The sequence below is a fragment of the Vanessa atalanta genome, chromosome 29 (genome assembly GCF_905147765.1).
Source record: "Vanessa atalanta chromosome 29, ilVanAtal1.2, whole genome shotgun sequence".
Classification (NCBI taxonomy): Eukaryota; Metazoa; Arthropoda; class Insecta; order Lepidoptera; family Nymphalidae; genus Vanessa; species Vanessa atalanta.
The window spans coordinates 3,670,381-3,687,021 of NC_061899.1; the positions used below are offsets into that span (position 1 = coordinate 3,670,381).

The following is a 16,641-nucleotide window of genomic DNA, read 5'->3' on the forward strand; positions in this document are numbered from 1 at the left end:
TAGTGCTTGCTCATATACGAGTTGAGAGACAATTTTAACAGATGTTTTGGAAAATCGTGGCAAGCATCCTGATTTTTTATTGTATTTAATAAAAGTTTAGTATAATAAATTTCATGTTCGGCGGTGGAAGAAAATATTGTGAGGAGGACTAAATATTTCGACTGAAAGTTGTTAAGTTAAAAATAAAATGTAAAAAAAAAACGCTTATATGCAAAAGATGATTATACAATTAATGAGTTGGTAACACACTTTGGGAATGAAATGATATCGTCTCCTAGTTATTACTTTGTGATATGGAATATGTAAACAATCACAAATTGACAAAGAAAACCCGCTGAGTTTCTTTCTCCGGTTCTACTCAAGTCAGAGTATTTTAAATTCCGAACCGGTGGTAGTGTTTGATTTGACAACATATAATAAGTAAGTGTAATATTGAATTTCTTTTGATTATATTTAATATACTGTCAACTTTCACCTATAGCGAAGTAAATGGAATTGAGGACTCTTACTAAATTACTTAAATATCATTTATAATTATTCTTTTCTATTTACTTACAAAGTTTTTTTAATTTTTTTTTCAGGAAGCTCCATCAGTAAGTATATCTATTATTATTTTTATAACTAACTATATCTCATTTAAAATTATATTTCTAATAAAGCCTATGTACACGTAATTTATTATGTTTTTAATACTTTTTACTAATTTACTTTTAGGAAGCCCCTTCAGTGAGTATTAAATAGTTATCTATTTTTCTAATCATACCAAACTAGGACAGATTACATTCAAAGTCTACTGTAAACTAATTTATGGTTTACGTACATATATGTATCTACTATTGACACAAAGATCAAGCATACTCTACTAACTGGTTATGGCTGCTTAAATCCAGTTATATCCAGTTTAGGAATCAAAGTCTCATCATAATATAATTGGATATTTACCATTATATTATATAAATACTTTTAATACCAACTGTTACTCTTTTCGGAGACAATATAAATACTTTTACGAATCTATTAAGCTATCTTACTACAGATAGAGTATCACATTTAATTAAAACTTCTCGACATTCACACTCGACATCAGTTTCGGATAACGTCACAACCTATATTTAATAGTAATATTTTTGTTTTTCAGGATGCCACTTCGAGTCCATCAGTAAGCATATTTTACAAGTTATGTTGACAATAATTTTATCTCGCTGGAAAAAAAAACAGGTCTTGTCAGCATGACATGTTCTGTTTTGCTGACTTGCTTGTACCGAGTGGACCGAAATATCCACATAAACCTTTATAGGTCAAGGAGCATGCGCAGGTGATAGCATGCTCCTTGACGTTCCGGACGTAGGTCCTGCTATAGCAGGCCCTTAAATACCTAAAATATGATGTTTATGGATAGGAGAAGGAGCGTATAGCGCTGACATCTTCTCTTCGAGTAAGCACCTTGGAGTATTCGTCTAAAAACTAATTAGTAATACAACTTACGCCCAGAAAATTGGAATTGCAAAATGGTGCTAGCAATTGTGCGACTAATCTAAGCCATGATTTCTCAGTAGCTTATCAATGAGAGAAACGACTTTTTATTGTATCATTAAGAAAATTATGACGGCCATAAGAGCTTACCTGAACTCCTTGGTCAAGAAAGCTGTTTAAGCCGAATTTATTTTATTAATATCATATTGATAATGTATTTGCAGGACGCGTCCTCAAATCCAGTAAGTATATGTTGATGTTCTATTGTTATGAGCCCCGATGTCGGTTTTGTCAAAGCCCAGTCGAAAGTGTGTAACAACTCACGTCTCTCACTCGTAAAAATTTAAAAACCACATACACTAAGTAGTATCCTTTAAACGTTATAATTTTTATATTAAATATAGCATTTCACTTACTCACAATCGGAAATCGTGTTCTGAGATGAGTTTTAAGTTTGGTCTTACAGACTAGCTCTGCAGTTTACATTCGCAAGATACTCGTATCGAGATAGTTGAGCACGGCACGGTGATATCTTATGAAATAAAAGCGAATATAGCTATTGAAAAGCTTCAGTGTTTTGGCTGTAAAAGCCTAACAGATAGAATTACTTTTGCATTTATAATATTCGTATAGATAACCAAACTATGCTCTTATGTTAATACATATGACGGCGCATGGTGCGCCATCTTGTTTATTCATACTGGTTGGAAAAGAGTTTCAATGGGAGTGGAACGGAGCTCTAGTGAAGCGTCGCGTCGATGGTAGCGCGGCAGCCATCTTGGGTCGACAGTTACATTCAAGATTTCCCGCGCACCACGTTTGCGACGAATCGCTAATTTCCAACATTATCTTTATTCTTTGGAATAGATTCAGTGATATATGTGTGCATGTGTATATGATTTATTAACGAATCGATATTGATGACTATTGTGAATATATCTGTGTAATTGATTTGTATAATTAAAAATCAATTTGTGGATCATTCATATATAAAATCGTTTGAATATACGCCCACTAATCTTGAATAATCCTTATATTGCTAATAAAATGTCTATAAATATAAACTTAAAATACAAACAAAAACATGAGCAGCAATATGAAAGAACAAAAACTAACACAAATTATAAAGATATAGGTAAGCCAATGAAATAAAAACAAATTATTAATAATACAATGCCCAATGTCCAACCAACCAACAACTACGACTGGACTGTAAGGAGTACTGTGGAGGGTTTATTAGACATAACATTCGACAAATAAAAACAGCGTTTAATTCCTAACTAACTAACTCTAACCTAACCTAACCTAACATGTATAGCATAGTTAAAGAGTTCAAGTAAAGAAAGTCGTGGTTGGGTTAATGTGAGCTTCATACAAAATGGTCTCGTACTCTTAGGCTCTTAGGGCTATACCGTCTGCGCAGATAGCACGTACTACAGATAACTAATATTAACTAGTATTTTCTGGTTTCAATTGTAAGTAAGCCCGTTCTAATAACAGGAACAAGAGATTTGATTCATTATGTTTGTTTTTTTTTTTTATAGCTACGGGCAAGGACTGTGATCCATATTGACAGACGATATTTTCAATTGTATATTTAGCATTTTTATATTAAATATAATTAAGAAGAGAAAATAGCATTACCTACTGCTATTGAGGAGTTTGTTTTCAGTAGCAGTTATATTTAAAAAATAGCAAATAGATTTTCTGCAGCATTATAACATATATCTAATATGAATATATTTATTTTTTTATTATTCTTAAATTAATTTTTATTTACACACGTAAAACTCCTTTCAGGACGCACCGTCAGAGGCTGGGGTAAGTGTTATTTGTTCGAAAAAAAAAACAAAACAACATAGCTTAACGAAGGACACTAATTACAAAAAACACTCTCATATTTTTTTGTAAGGCTAAATGAACTATAACTTCATCAATATTTAATTTATTATTATTAATAATAATAAGAGTAATGGGACATTATCGACGTACATATATACTATTATAATCGACCATTTGCTAAAACATTTTAAATAATTATTGATACCATTTTTTTAACAAAGATTTAGTTATATGTCAAAAAAATATTATGAAATTCATCAGAAACGCGACTGACAGTTCAAATTTTTTCCCTTTGATGCCCCTTTCTTTCACTACGTCTAAAAGGTGACGTCACTTCCTTGACCACGTCACTCAGTTAACGTTCAACAATACTATAATACATAATTGGAAATAATGTACAATAGAAAAATGTGTACTTATAAAATAAATAAAAATGGTAGATGGATTTATGTGTTAAACAAAAAAAAAAACTTATGTATTAGTGAAGTTTCGTCACATTTAAAAAAAAATTAGCAAAGTATATTAACTTTTTTCAGGCTACTACGACTGTTTCTCCGGTAAGTAATCTCTTACAGTATAGTATTTGTTTGACTAACATGTCAGCGGGAAAAACATAATATCGTTCACTACTAACACTTCTTGACAAATATATCTTTATTCATAATACCACACTATTTCACTAAACTACTTATATCCACTTCAAAACGCCATTTATTCGCAAATCCATGACGAATATCATAAATTCAAGTTCTCGACCAATGAGATCGCGGCAATTCGCTGTCAAATGTTGTTTCTTTGGCTTTTGTCCTCTTGTGATTGGAGTAGACTACAGTTACTAACATTATGACGTGTTGTTACAGGACGAATCGACAACTGCTGCTGTGGTAAATATTTTGAAGTGTGACGTTTATCGTATGCGTAAAAAGGCACAGACAAGTGCAGTAAATTTATCTTCTCTGGTTTATATTCCAAAAATCCAATTAAATAATGATATTGATCGAATAACTGATTTTAAATAATTAATTACTAATGTATTTTTAAATCTGTAAAGATATTCCTTTCAATTTAATTATAATTATTATCCGTTTGTTATTTCAGAGCACAGACAAAGTTATGGTATGTTGTGTCATTGTTTATGGTGTTATAGAATTAAACCAATACAAATTACGAATTCGAACCCTTTTTTTTCGCTGGAAAAACGCGTTTTGCCTTTCCCCCACGTGGAAGTGGGGGCGTATGTGGGACTCGCCGGTGCCCAAGATGTTGGCGGCACACCGGAATACCCACTAAAAAGACAGCGGTACCCTCTCCGTATCATCGGTGAGCGCCACGGGATCGCTTTCGCGTGCTACCGTGATACGATTTCGAATCCAAACGCAAGCCCATCTGAAATTTTGTGTGTTTATTTTGTTTTTATTATTGATAGAAACATTGAAAGAAAACATCGTGAGGAAATCTGGCAATTCTACAAATTCATAACAGTTACGTCAAAGATCCCGATTGTATTTCTCACAAAAAACAAACCTTAGCTGAATCGTAGCGGTTAATTTATAACATTTACCCATCGATCCAATTTCGATCGAACAGCAACTGGATCGTTGTGTCAACAGAATAAGAAAAATATTAAACGGGAAGGATTATGTTTCGATTCGATTGCCATAAGATGACCATTTACTAGTAGAATTAGCTTCCTGTATGTGTTGGATGACAATTCGAATCGGAGCAGCCTGTTGGAATACAACCTACCAAATCCTCCTTCATAAGAAAATAAAGCTAATGATGAATGTGTGCGTGTCTAACCATACAATGCAAACATAATTAATTAACTATTTATAAATGTTCATAGCTTACGGTAAGTATGAGTTAGAAATGACAAAAAAACTTTACAATATTCTTGATTTTTTTCTATCACTATTTCCAATACTATGGGGAGGAGAAGTTTGGGGATGAAATATGTACCATGCTTTTTATGTAACGTAAAGTATTACACACCTTTTTGTGAATAAAAATCAGTTTACCTTATTTGTCTTCAATCTGAATGTTCATTGGTGAATAGCTGATGACGTAATCGGATTTCGACCAATGAGCGTTGAGTATTTCATCGGATAAATGAAGCCGAATTAAAAACCATAATTAAAAACTTCGTCACCAATACACAAAATACAATATCTATGTTATATTATATTTTATTATATAATATACCTTTTTTATTCGTTCTAGCACGGGGTAAGATTTATAGGTCTTTCATTAAAAAAAAAATTTTTTCTAAAATCAATGTACTAACATAATTCATTATATTTATAGCCCGAAGAAGTGAGTAATTTAATCATTAAAAAAAAAACAAATACAAGTATCTAATTGTTATAAAATATTTAAATAAATAATATTTTTTCAGACTCCAGTAAGTATTAGATAATTATATTTCGAAGGAGATTTATAATAAACTTGATACAAAGCCGGTAATGGCTCTTCACGAGTACAATAATGTTAAAAAACGTCTTTTATTCCGGAATAAAAGACGTTTTTTAACATTTACAGGAAAATTAAGATTTACTTTACTTTAATAAATGCATTATTATACATATAAACCTCTTAATCACTCTGTTTATTGATGGAAAACGCATTAAAATCCGTTGCAAAGTTTAAGAGATCTGAGCGTACAGAAATGAGAAGCGATTTAGTTTTATACTACGTACAGATACTATATAAACCCTGGTTAGATTTATGAACAACATACCAAAAAAATGATAAATAGTCTAAGTTGTTAGTTATTTTTTCATCTTTATCGCTTGCAAACTCAACGAAATTGAAAAATCTATTTATTCACGAATCCATAATGAATAACGAAAGATTTCATTCAAGATCTCGATCAATGATATTGTCTCAATTCAATGTTAAAATGTTTTATTTGTTGCTCCACATAGCACAGATTACCTGTGATTAGAATGTGCTATAAGTGTATTTACATTTTTAAATTAAACAGCCTGTAAATTTCCCACTGCTGGGCTAAGAACTCCTCTCCTTTTGAGGAGTAGGTTTTGTAGCATATTCTACTACGCTGCTTCAATGCGGGTTGGTGGAATACACATGTGGCAGAGTTTTCTTGAAATTAGACACATGCAGGTTTCCTTGCGATGTTTTCCTTCACCGCCGAGCACGAGATGAATCATAAACACAAATTAAGCACATGAAAATTCAGTGGTGCCTGCCTGAGCTTGAACCCGATATCATCGGTTCAGATGCATGAGTTTTAACCACTGGGCCATCTCGGCTATAAATGTATAATTATGAAACATTTAATATATATATATATATATAAATGTTTTATAATTATATATATATATATATATATTTAATTTAAAACCCATCAAACTTTCGTTGTTTTATTAATTTGTATAAAACAACTTTTAGCCAGAGGTAAGTGTACTACAGAAAATTATAAATAATGAATAAAAATTGATCTATTATATGAGACTGGATAGTATTCTTGGATAAACAGTAAGTGATGTTTTGGATTCAACCCCGGGTCGAGTTCAAAAGTCATGAGTTCCTCTATCGTACTCTATAAAATGTCACAATTATTTACCAAAGGTCTTTTGCGAAAATGGCCTTATGTTTAAAAACCTTAAACCAAGAATTGGACTGTCAAATACTAAAATATTTTTTCAAATCGAAATAGCAATTCCAGAGAGCATCGCGATCAAAAAAAGCCATCAGAATGGAAATGCAAGCATGTCTGACAATATAATTGAAGCTTGAGTGCCTAATATAATTTGCAAGTTACTAGTTTCAAATAAATATACTTTAGAAAATATCCGAGTTCACAATTTTGCAAGCAACTTCTAGCAGACCTAGACTTCACAGAACAAATCTTGAAATTTGGAATAAAGTGAGAATATAAAAAAAAAAATTCTCATATAAATAATTAATCATTGCTTTATCAACATTCATTCTTATGGTTCTAAAATGGCGCCTATTCTTTATTCAAAATCCAATTGAAAAATCACAGCTTCAAAATAAATTAAACATAAGTTATACAAAAATACCTTAGGCCTTAATTATACAAATAAGAATTAAAAATATTAAAACATTATTTACTTTTTTGATAGAATGTGGTAAGTAGATTTAATAATTATGTAAGCAATTCATTTTCGACTAGAATGTATATACTTAGATTATAAAACAAAAGGCAAATTGCAGATTCCATTGAATTTGTATTAAATGTTCATGACGTTTTTTTTTAATTTAAATATGGCACACAATACAGATTGACAGAGTAAACAGGAAAGATATATATATTTTGAGCAATTTTGAGCATGTGTGCACATAAAATTTACAAAGAAAATTAAAAAAAAAATACTTATAAAAAATAATGAACATAAAACAAGAAGAAATAGTTCGCTGCAGCGTTAAATCTTTATGTCATATAGTTAAACTATTTAAAAATACAGCGCTAGATCGCTTATAGAGAATAGTCCCTTCGCGACCAAGCGACAAAGCGTCGTAAGCGCTGCGAATTTAATGGCGCTTACGCTTTTCGTTAAACGTCGTGTAACAATATATCTGTCAAATCTATGGCGATTTGACAGATTGTAAAATGGCGTCTTTTTAAATATATATTTTTCTAGTGTAATATTATAATATATTAGCAAGGTATTTAACCACTTGAACAACAAGTAATTTTACTTACTTGACTACTGAATTTTTGTTTAAGTACATACTTTGATTTTAAAATTATTAGCGTCGCTTTGCGCGCGCCTACTGTCAGGTGAATTGTCTGCAGTTCAATTAAGTCAAACATAGTGAATATACGAAACGCCATATTTTATACTTAGTATATATTGATGTACATCTGTTTTTTGTTTTATAATCTGAGAGAATATAGATGATATTTTTTACATTTTCTTATAAATGACAAAGGACAACAGATAGAAGTCTTGATTTTTTACGTTAAGTTCATAGCACTACAATGTTTCGTCCATGTTCTTTTTTTTCATTCTGTTTGATGTCCAGTTACTATAGAAATCAATAAACGATTCTGCTTACGGATATTAGTGTATTGACTTACATTTTTAATTGAAATACTAACTCTACGAAACTAGCTCCCAAAGTAAACTAACCTCGTGCGCTCATTGGTTAACCCGCGTGACCTTCATTGGCCAAATCATTTCTTAGGATTGTCTTACATGTCGGATTCGTCTCGCTTATCTCTAGCCGCGCGCATCGACCAATACGGTGCGAGTATTTTGTTCCTAAGGAGTTCAACTTATGGAACAGAGTGCAGGATCTTTATCTTCATACATTTAGCTTACCTGTACTATTTTTCTCTCCTAAAATATCTGAGCATATGGCCCTACTATTCTAATCGAAGGTAAGCTTCTCAATTACGCCTCTTGGACAATTTTACTATTCGTGATAGAAACGCGTAGTTTCTCGAATATAGTAACCAGACGTAAAAAAATAACATTACGTAATTAATTTTCATTGCATTTATTTTTACAGTTTACAGTAAGTAACTAATTAAATACCTTTTAATTTTAATGAGTCTTAGGTAAAACATTAAAATGACTATATCAAACGAAACTGCTCAGTTACCGACGGGTTCTTTTTAAGATGATTCTACACATAATACGCCAATGTCATACGGATGGTAAATTGCTTAACGATCTAAAAGATCACACAGGGATGACATCTGTCACACAACAAAAATTTGAATACTTATTATTCCACGAGATCGGTTGTAATAAATACACCAGTACACAGAATATTCTTTAATATTTGTTTAATTTAATACAAAAATTATGACAAAAATCTCCTATTCACATTACACGAGTGACCGTCATTTGTCTTATTTCTAATTTTGCGCGGGAAAACATCTTGCATTATTCTTTAGCCACGCGAATGACGTTCTGAAATCGATTACCTACACTTTTTTTTAAAGCGTGGTGTTAATGCTTGTTGACTTCCAGGCAGGAGACATAACATACATATAATTGTATTTAACTAACATGACTGTATTTTTAGGCGCTGAAAAAGAGTAACTACTGAGTTTCTTGCCGGTTCTTCTCGGTATAATCTAAATTCAGAACCATGGTAGCTTTACTTTAAATAGTTTGTAAAAAACAATTCAAAAGTGCTTGTAAAAAGCCTACTTGAATAAATTATATTTTGATTTGATTTGATTTATGAAATCGGATACAATCACAATATATAAAGTTTTTTTAATATATAATTATAATATAGTTCGTAAAATAAGTATTTCTAACAGATGTGTAGGTATTACTAATTTTTTAAGTGTCTATACCCTGTTCAAGTTAGCTTGAAAACACTTATGCTTGCTTAATAATCTTGCCTTTCATCGAATTTACTTCAGTGGTTTGACCGCGAAAGCGCAACAGACATTTTAAGGCAGGGTAAATTATGATTGTTAAAAGTTTATTCCATAGACAAAGCTACGGATGATCCAATTATTTTACACACATGGCTTATATGTATATAATGAATGGATCGAAAACATTCATATAATTTATTTTGACGTGTTAAAAGTTATTACAAATATAAACGTTAATTTTAGGACCACTATGTAAGTATGAAGTTTAATTATTTACCATAATACAATGACATTTAATCTCTTGGTAGGGCTTTGTCCCCACCCGTCTGGGTACCACACTCACTAAGCTGCAATGTTCAGTAATGTTGTGCTTCGATTTGAAGGATGAGTAGACCGGTGTAGAAACACACTTCTTTGTTCCCAAAGTTATTATTTCTACCGCCAAACAACAATGCTCCATTGTGTTCCAGTTTGATGGGTGAGTGAGCGAACATAGTGTAGTTCCTAAGGTTTAAAGTCTTGGGTATAACATTTCTTACCATATATAACATATGGTAAAATTATTTCAAACAACACTGCTCAGCTACCGGCAGGTTCTTCTGAAGATTATTCTACACATATTAACGCTAATGACAGACGGATGGTAAACTTAAGTTGCATTGGTGACGTAACCGATTAATATTTCTTCTGTTAACGTCTATGACCACTTACCACCATGTGGCCTATATGTACGTCTACATATTTTATATGAAAAAAATTAACGAACTAATTTATTTTTCATAATCGTTGGCGCTGTTCTGAAAAATGTGATGGTAAGTTATTTATTATGTATACGAAAATACGATTTGGTAAATTAAACACGCCTTATGTCATTAACGTATAACTTTACTCTCTCGTTTGTTTGGTACCTTTTTTCACGCAATGGAAACCTGCGGAAAGGTTCCGGAGCCCCTTTGTGGGATCGGGTTATGTGCGATACCAACACGACGGCCGTTATCGACACGGATCGGAGAGGATGAGGGATCTTGTTTATATAACACGTATCGACCCCTTTCGTTCAAGGACAAGAAAAATTGGATTTTAAATGTCGGAAAATTAGTCTCTTTAGCTCTGGTCCTGCTTGAACTCTTTCTGTATGCGTTGGATATCATTTTCATTTTTCACTATTTAATAATTTACATTCAATACTGTAACTGTAAAAAAATGCTGTTATGAGTCTACTTGAATTAAAAAATGTTACACCCGATATTTACAACAGATCACAATTAATCAAAAGAGCATGCTTACAATAAATTATTTACTGTAATTATGATTTCTAATTATTATTAATGTATCGGTTAAATATTTTTTCCACGATTAATCTAGATTTAAACATACTATTTGGACAATTCGAATAAAATGCAAGTAAGAAAGGTATGAGCCGAAAGGGCCCAGTGGTTAGAACGCGTGCAACTTAATCGATGATTTCGGGTTCAAACCCAGGCAAGCACCACTGAATGTCATGTGCTTAATTTGTGTGTTTAATTCATCTCGTGCTCGGCGGTGAAGGGAAACATCGTGAGGAAACCTGCATGTGTCTAATTTCAACGAAATTCTGCCAAAAGTGTATACCCACTATCTCGCATTGTTGCAACGTGGTGGAATATGCATCAAACTTTCTCCTCAAAGGAAGGGGAGGCCTTAACCCAGCAGTGGGAAATTTACAGGCTGCTAATGTAAGAAAGATATTAATAAAAAAATATTTGTTCCAGGAAATCAGGGAGTGAGTAAAGTCATATTTATAACATTATTAATTTTTTAATTAACATAAGATCTTTTAGAAATTTCGAAATGACAGGTTTTTTTTTATGTTAAATAGTTTTCAGTTTGAATTGGAGTTTGTCGATAACATTACTCTTTCATTTAGTTTACGTTTCTATCTATTTCTTATACAGCCCTAGTACCGCTCTCTAACCGACCAGTGCCTTTTTTCCGCTCTCTAAAATTAATTATTTGTTAAATTGTAACAATTTAGTAAATTGCAATCAAGAATCCCCTTTTTCTACAAATCTACCCCCTTTTTTAGACGATCATATTCATCCAACGTTTCAACGCCGCTTAGTGGATACACACGCGTGGTGTAATTTCTTCCGATGCAATCAAGTTACCTCATGTTTTCCTTCACCATGGAACTCGAATTATGAACAAAAACCGGACGAGTTGGACTCGTTGACTGAGGGTTCCGTACCACCAGATAGACAAACAGACACTGACGTCATAACAAAATCTACAGTTTTCGGATTTACTTTTGCCAAATTTTATTATTCAAGGTCGTCGAGAAGTAGCTCACAAGTTTTGATTCCCTTTGTAAATGTACACTTGGGATATTTTCACAGCTTTAAGGGAACTTACACCTCAGTACTTGGTATCAATTGTTAAATTTATACCTTACGCGTTTCTTAGAAAAACGACAGACAGACAAAATACGAAGTGAACAAGAGTTCCTTTTTTCTTTTAAAGCTACGGAACCTTAAAAATTAAGCACCTTGAACTTAAACTGTACTTTAAGTATAATCTTCCCGCAAACTTCGGTCAATATTCACGTTTTTCCATGCCATCAAAGCCACTGAAATAACAGTAGCGAAGAAGAATACCAAGATATTTGCTTAAACTTCAAGATAAATTTTAATTGTTTTCAATTAAAACAATCGTATTAAATTTTATATAAGTTATTAAATAATTAAATATCAATTCCAGAGTCCAGTAAGTATACAAATCTTGTAATTTAAATTAAACGTCGTATATGTAACCGTATTCATGACAGAAGAGGTTGATCTGAGTGGATGTTCTTACCATCAGACCGTATGTGAGGACGCAATGTAGCTAAATCGGATAACTCAAACGAATTACTTAATACTTTAAACATAATAATAGCAACGAGCTCTAAGACAGCTTGTAGACGTGTTGTCTGTACGGCAGCTGGCACTGAAGTGCAGTGTAACCGACTCGCACCGACCCATCTAGACAACATCGAAGCGATATGTAATACTCACAACGCTTGCTGCTCATTATCAAAACAACTCCCGTATTGTATATTATATATATATATATAGACATTTTATTGGCAATATCAGGATTGTTCAAGATAAGTGGACGTATATTCAAAGGATTTTAAATATGAACGATCCACAAATTCCGTAAGTTTTCATATAAACAAATCAATTACAAAGATATATTCACAATACTCATCAATATCGATTCGTTAATAAATCATATACACAAACACACGTATATCACTGAATCTATTACAAAAGAATAAAGATAATGTTGGAAATTAGCGATTCGTCGCATACGTGGTAAAGTAAAGTAAATTTTGATTTAGTTTTATTAATAAACAACTTTACTTTTCTATTCATAAAATAATTTGTACATTTTAGTTGAAGGTAAGTTAAACTTAATGATATTACAGTACCTTGTTCTTTGATTTATTTCAAGCCGAGGACCGATCGCTTCGGCGTCTCCAACAAGTCTGTCGATAGCGTTTTTTTTTCCTGAATGATGTGATGTGATGTGAGTGCTGATGGCCCTACTGGCCTTTACAGCGTCCGGTGGAGTGCAAGACTCAGCCTTGAAATTGAACCCTTTCGAGCTCGAGAGTGACGTACGTCCTGAGCGTGTCTCCTATGAGATCACACATCGGCTCAGAACGTAGTCGGTGGGGCTCGATACCGCTCGGCCTTTTATAACAAAATTGGGTGGGAGAACCATTCACTCAATATAACAACTATTTATGGACGCTAAAATATTTCAAACTAATTTAATATCTCAAAATTCACTAAATATTATTAATTTAATAATGAAGTTTTCAATTATTAAAATAAATAAAATAACCATTTCTTGGCAAGTGTTTTTCTTAAATATATGGTTTCCCGCCGACATATAATTTAAAAGTATCTAAAAATTAGTTAACGCGGTAACATTTGTAAATGTTGTGTACATTTTTAATTGACATACATATCAGTAAACGTTACGAAGTTAATTGTTTATTATTTAGTGTAAAATATGTATATTGTTAATGTACTTTTATTTAAAGAATAATTTCTTTTTTTATATTTTTAAATGTGGCAATTACACAAAATATTTCATCCTTTTAAAATATATTACAGGCTAATGTAAGTATTTAATTGTTTTTTTTTTAATGTGATATGTGGCAAACGAGCAGGAGGCTCACCTGATGGAAAGTGACTACCACCGCCCATGGACATCTGCAACACCTTGCTTGCAAATGCGTTGCCGGCGTTCAAGGAAGGAGTACGCTCTTTTCTTGAAGGTTCCCAAGGCCGGCGAAAGCTAGTTCCACAGAGTGGTTGTGCGAAAGTTATTTATATTGATTAATTGATGCCTCAAGGCTTACCTAAGTCTTGTGTACATATCAATAATAATAATAATTAATAATATAGTTCATTTTAAATAGAATTAGTTAATTATATTTTGATGGTAGAGCTTTGTGCTAATCCATTTGGGTAGGCAGCACGAGGCACGGTCGTAGTCAAATTCAAGGGTATCATATCTCTTAAATTAGATTCCTCAATGCCGATTCATAAATTAAAATCAATCCAATTGTTTGTGAAAAAACGTTAATTATAATAAATAAGGCATATTCTTCAATAAAAGACTATATAGATGATATCAAAGCGTGGTGCTTATACTTGTCGACTTCCAGGCAGAATATATGAAATATTTAAACTTATCTCATTATCTCCAGATATATCCAGATAACATGCTTTTTATCAACAATGACGCCTTAACGTAGAAAATGTTCGAAGCCGTCATCTATCTTTGTTTACATTATTTATCCCTAACAAACCCTCTCGGACCGCCTGAGTACCACCCACTCATCGTAACTCTTAGTATTGTTGTATTCCAGTTTGAATGTTGAGTGATTATAAATACTGGCACAAGATAACATCTTAGTTCCCAAGGCGGTGGCGCATTGTCGATGTAAGATGCTTAATTTCTTACAGTACCATTCTTACTGTCTATGGGTCGTGAGCAATTACCAGGTGGCCCGTTTGCCATGCCTGCCTATTTCCTACTAGCATATCAAGAATGGTAGAAATAATTACCCGATTAACATAACACTGACTGCCTGCCCTTTTGTAATTTTAATTTTTACATTGTATTATTATTGTGTAATAAACGCTGGCTAATAAACGCTGTATTTTCTTACTTTAATACCTTCTAATTGTGACACGATATGTCATATTTGATATTTTTTTAATTATATCGGTGGGCGGACGAGCAAATGGGCCACTACCAATGGTAGTAAGTGGTCACTCGCCAATGGCGCTGTAAGAAATATTAACAATTCCTTACATCACCAATGCGCCATCAACCTTGGGAACTAAGATGTCATGTCCCTTGTGCCTGTAGTTACTGACTCACTCACCCTTCAAACCGGAACACAACGATACTGAGTACTGCTGTTTGGCGGTAGAATATCTGATGAGTGGGTAGTACCTACCCAGACGGGCTTAAAATTATGTATATGATTTTAAGAATATATTTTTTTATTTTTAGGAACTCGTAAGTAAATTCTTTCATTAAATTGTTATGGTCAAAACTTTGTTTATTTGTAAATAATAACAGTTCTGTTTTTAATTCAGAGAAACGTAAGTATTGTCATAGTATTTATTTGTGTGTGTGTCTATCCGTGCCCTATGTATCTATCCAGGGCCTGATCACATAAGCACACAGGTGCGAGCAGAGCTATGACATTATTTCCTGCCTCCAAAAATATTTTAAGAATATCTTGGGCGCCTCACCCGACCAAGCTTAAGTCGAATATTAGGTGTAATTATAAACCAAAACTTAACATTACATTTAAATATTCAATTATATCGTAGTTAATATTAGATTAATAATGGTTTAACGACGACCTCCGTGGTCGAGTAATGTGTACACCGGTTATCATGGGTACGCCACTCCGAGGTCCCGGGTTCGATTCCGATCCCCGGCCGAGTCGATGTAGAAAAAGTTCATTAGTTTTCTATGTTGTCTCGGGTCTGGATGTTTGTGGTACCGTCGTTGCTTCTGATTTTCCATAACACAAGTGCTTTAGCTACATACATTGGGATCAGAGTAATGTATGTGATGTTGTCCAATATTTGTTTATTTAAATATTTCATATAGATTAATTCTTGTTAATAATCAATTAAAACGTTCTCATTAATATGTTTGCGTTTGTTTTCGTAGATATCGGTAATTATTACTTTTATATTTTATTTTAGTAATTAAATAGTCGGTAACAGTTGTTAGCTTATATATTCAAATTAGTTTTACACAATACTTTGTTTGGAACACCTTATCTATTATTATTTATTGTAATTTAATTTAAGCCGTCTATTTAAAATATTTAATTATAAAACTGTCACGCAGTCTGCACAGATACACGTTTGCTTAAGTTTGTTTGCTCGAGTAAACGCAAATGAACTGATACATACTAATAACTGGAATTTTATTTAGTAATCAATTGATGCAATATTTGACTATGATTAATATATGAGGTGTGGATTTCCACTTTTTTCTTAATTAAAAGGTTAAAAAGTATAGAAACGGCCTGTAAAATTAATCCTACTGCTAGGCTAAGCCTCCCCTTTTTCTCTGCTCATCCAACTGTTGCAATATGCCTGTTGATAAATACACATATCAAAGCATCCCCAACATTTAAGGTCTCTTCACGTGTTTACCTTCCCCACCAAATATTATACGCTTATGAATGCAAATAGGCACGCAAAACGGTGCTATATCTAGTTCTTATGGTCGGTTGCAATCAAATTGATAATTCAATTGATTTTCTATTTCAACTTACATTTACAGATCGCGGTAAGCAGATATTTCAATTAATTTGCAGTATCAATATAAAAAAGCAATAATTTGATTTTTATATATATACATAAACATATATTTGCTTATTTTTAATGATTTTTTTACTTCTCTTCGTCGTTTAGCACGAA

The 16,641-nt window shown here is 32.5% G+C and overlaps 1 long non-coding RNA gene across 1 annotated transcript; it reads left to right on the forward strand.

The window, feature by feature from the left end:
- Positions 1-1,133: 1,133 nt before the first annotated feature.
- Positions 1,134-4,192, forward strand: LOC125074973. Its single transcript, XR_007120175.1, has 5 exons — positions 1,134-1,159; positions 1,698-1,715; positions 3,274-3,294; positions 3,852-3,872; positions 4,176-4,192. It is a non-coding gene; the product is annotated as an uncharacterized LOC125074973 (long non-coding RNA).
- The last annotated feature ends 12,449 nt before the right edge of the window (positions 4,193-16,641 follow it).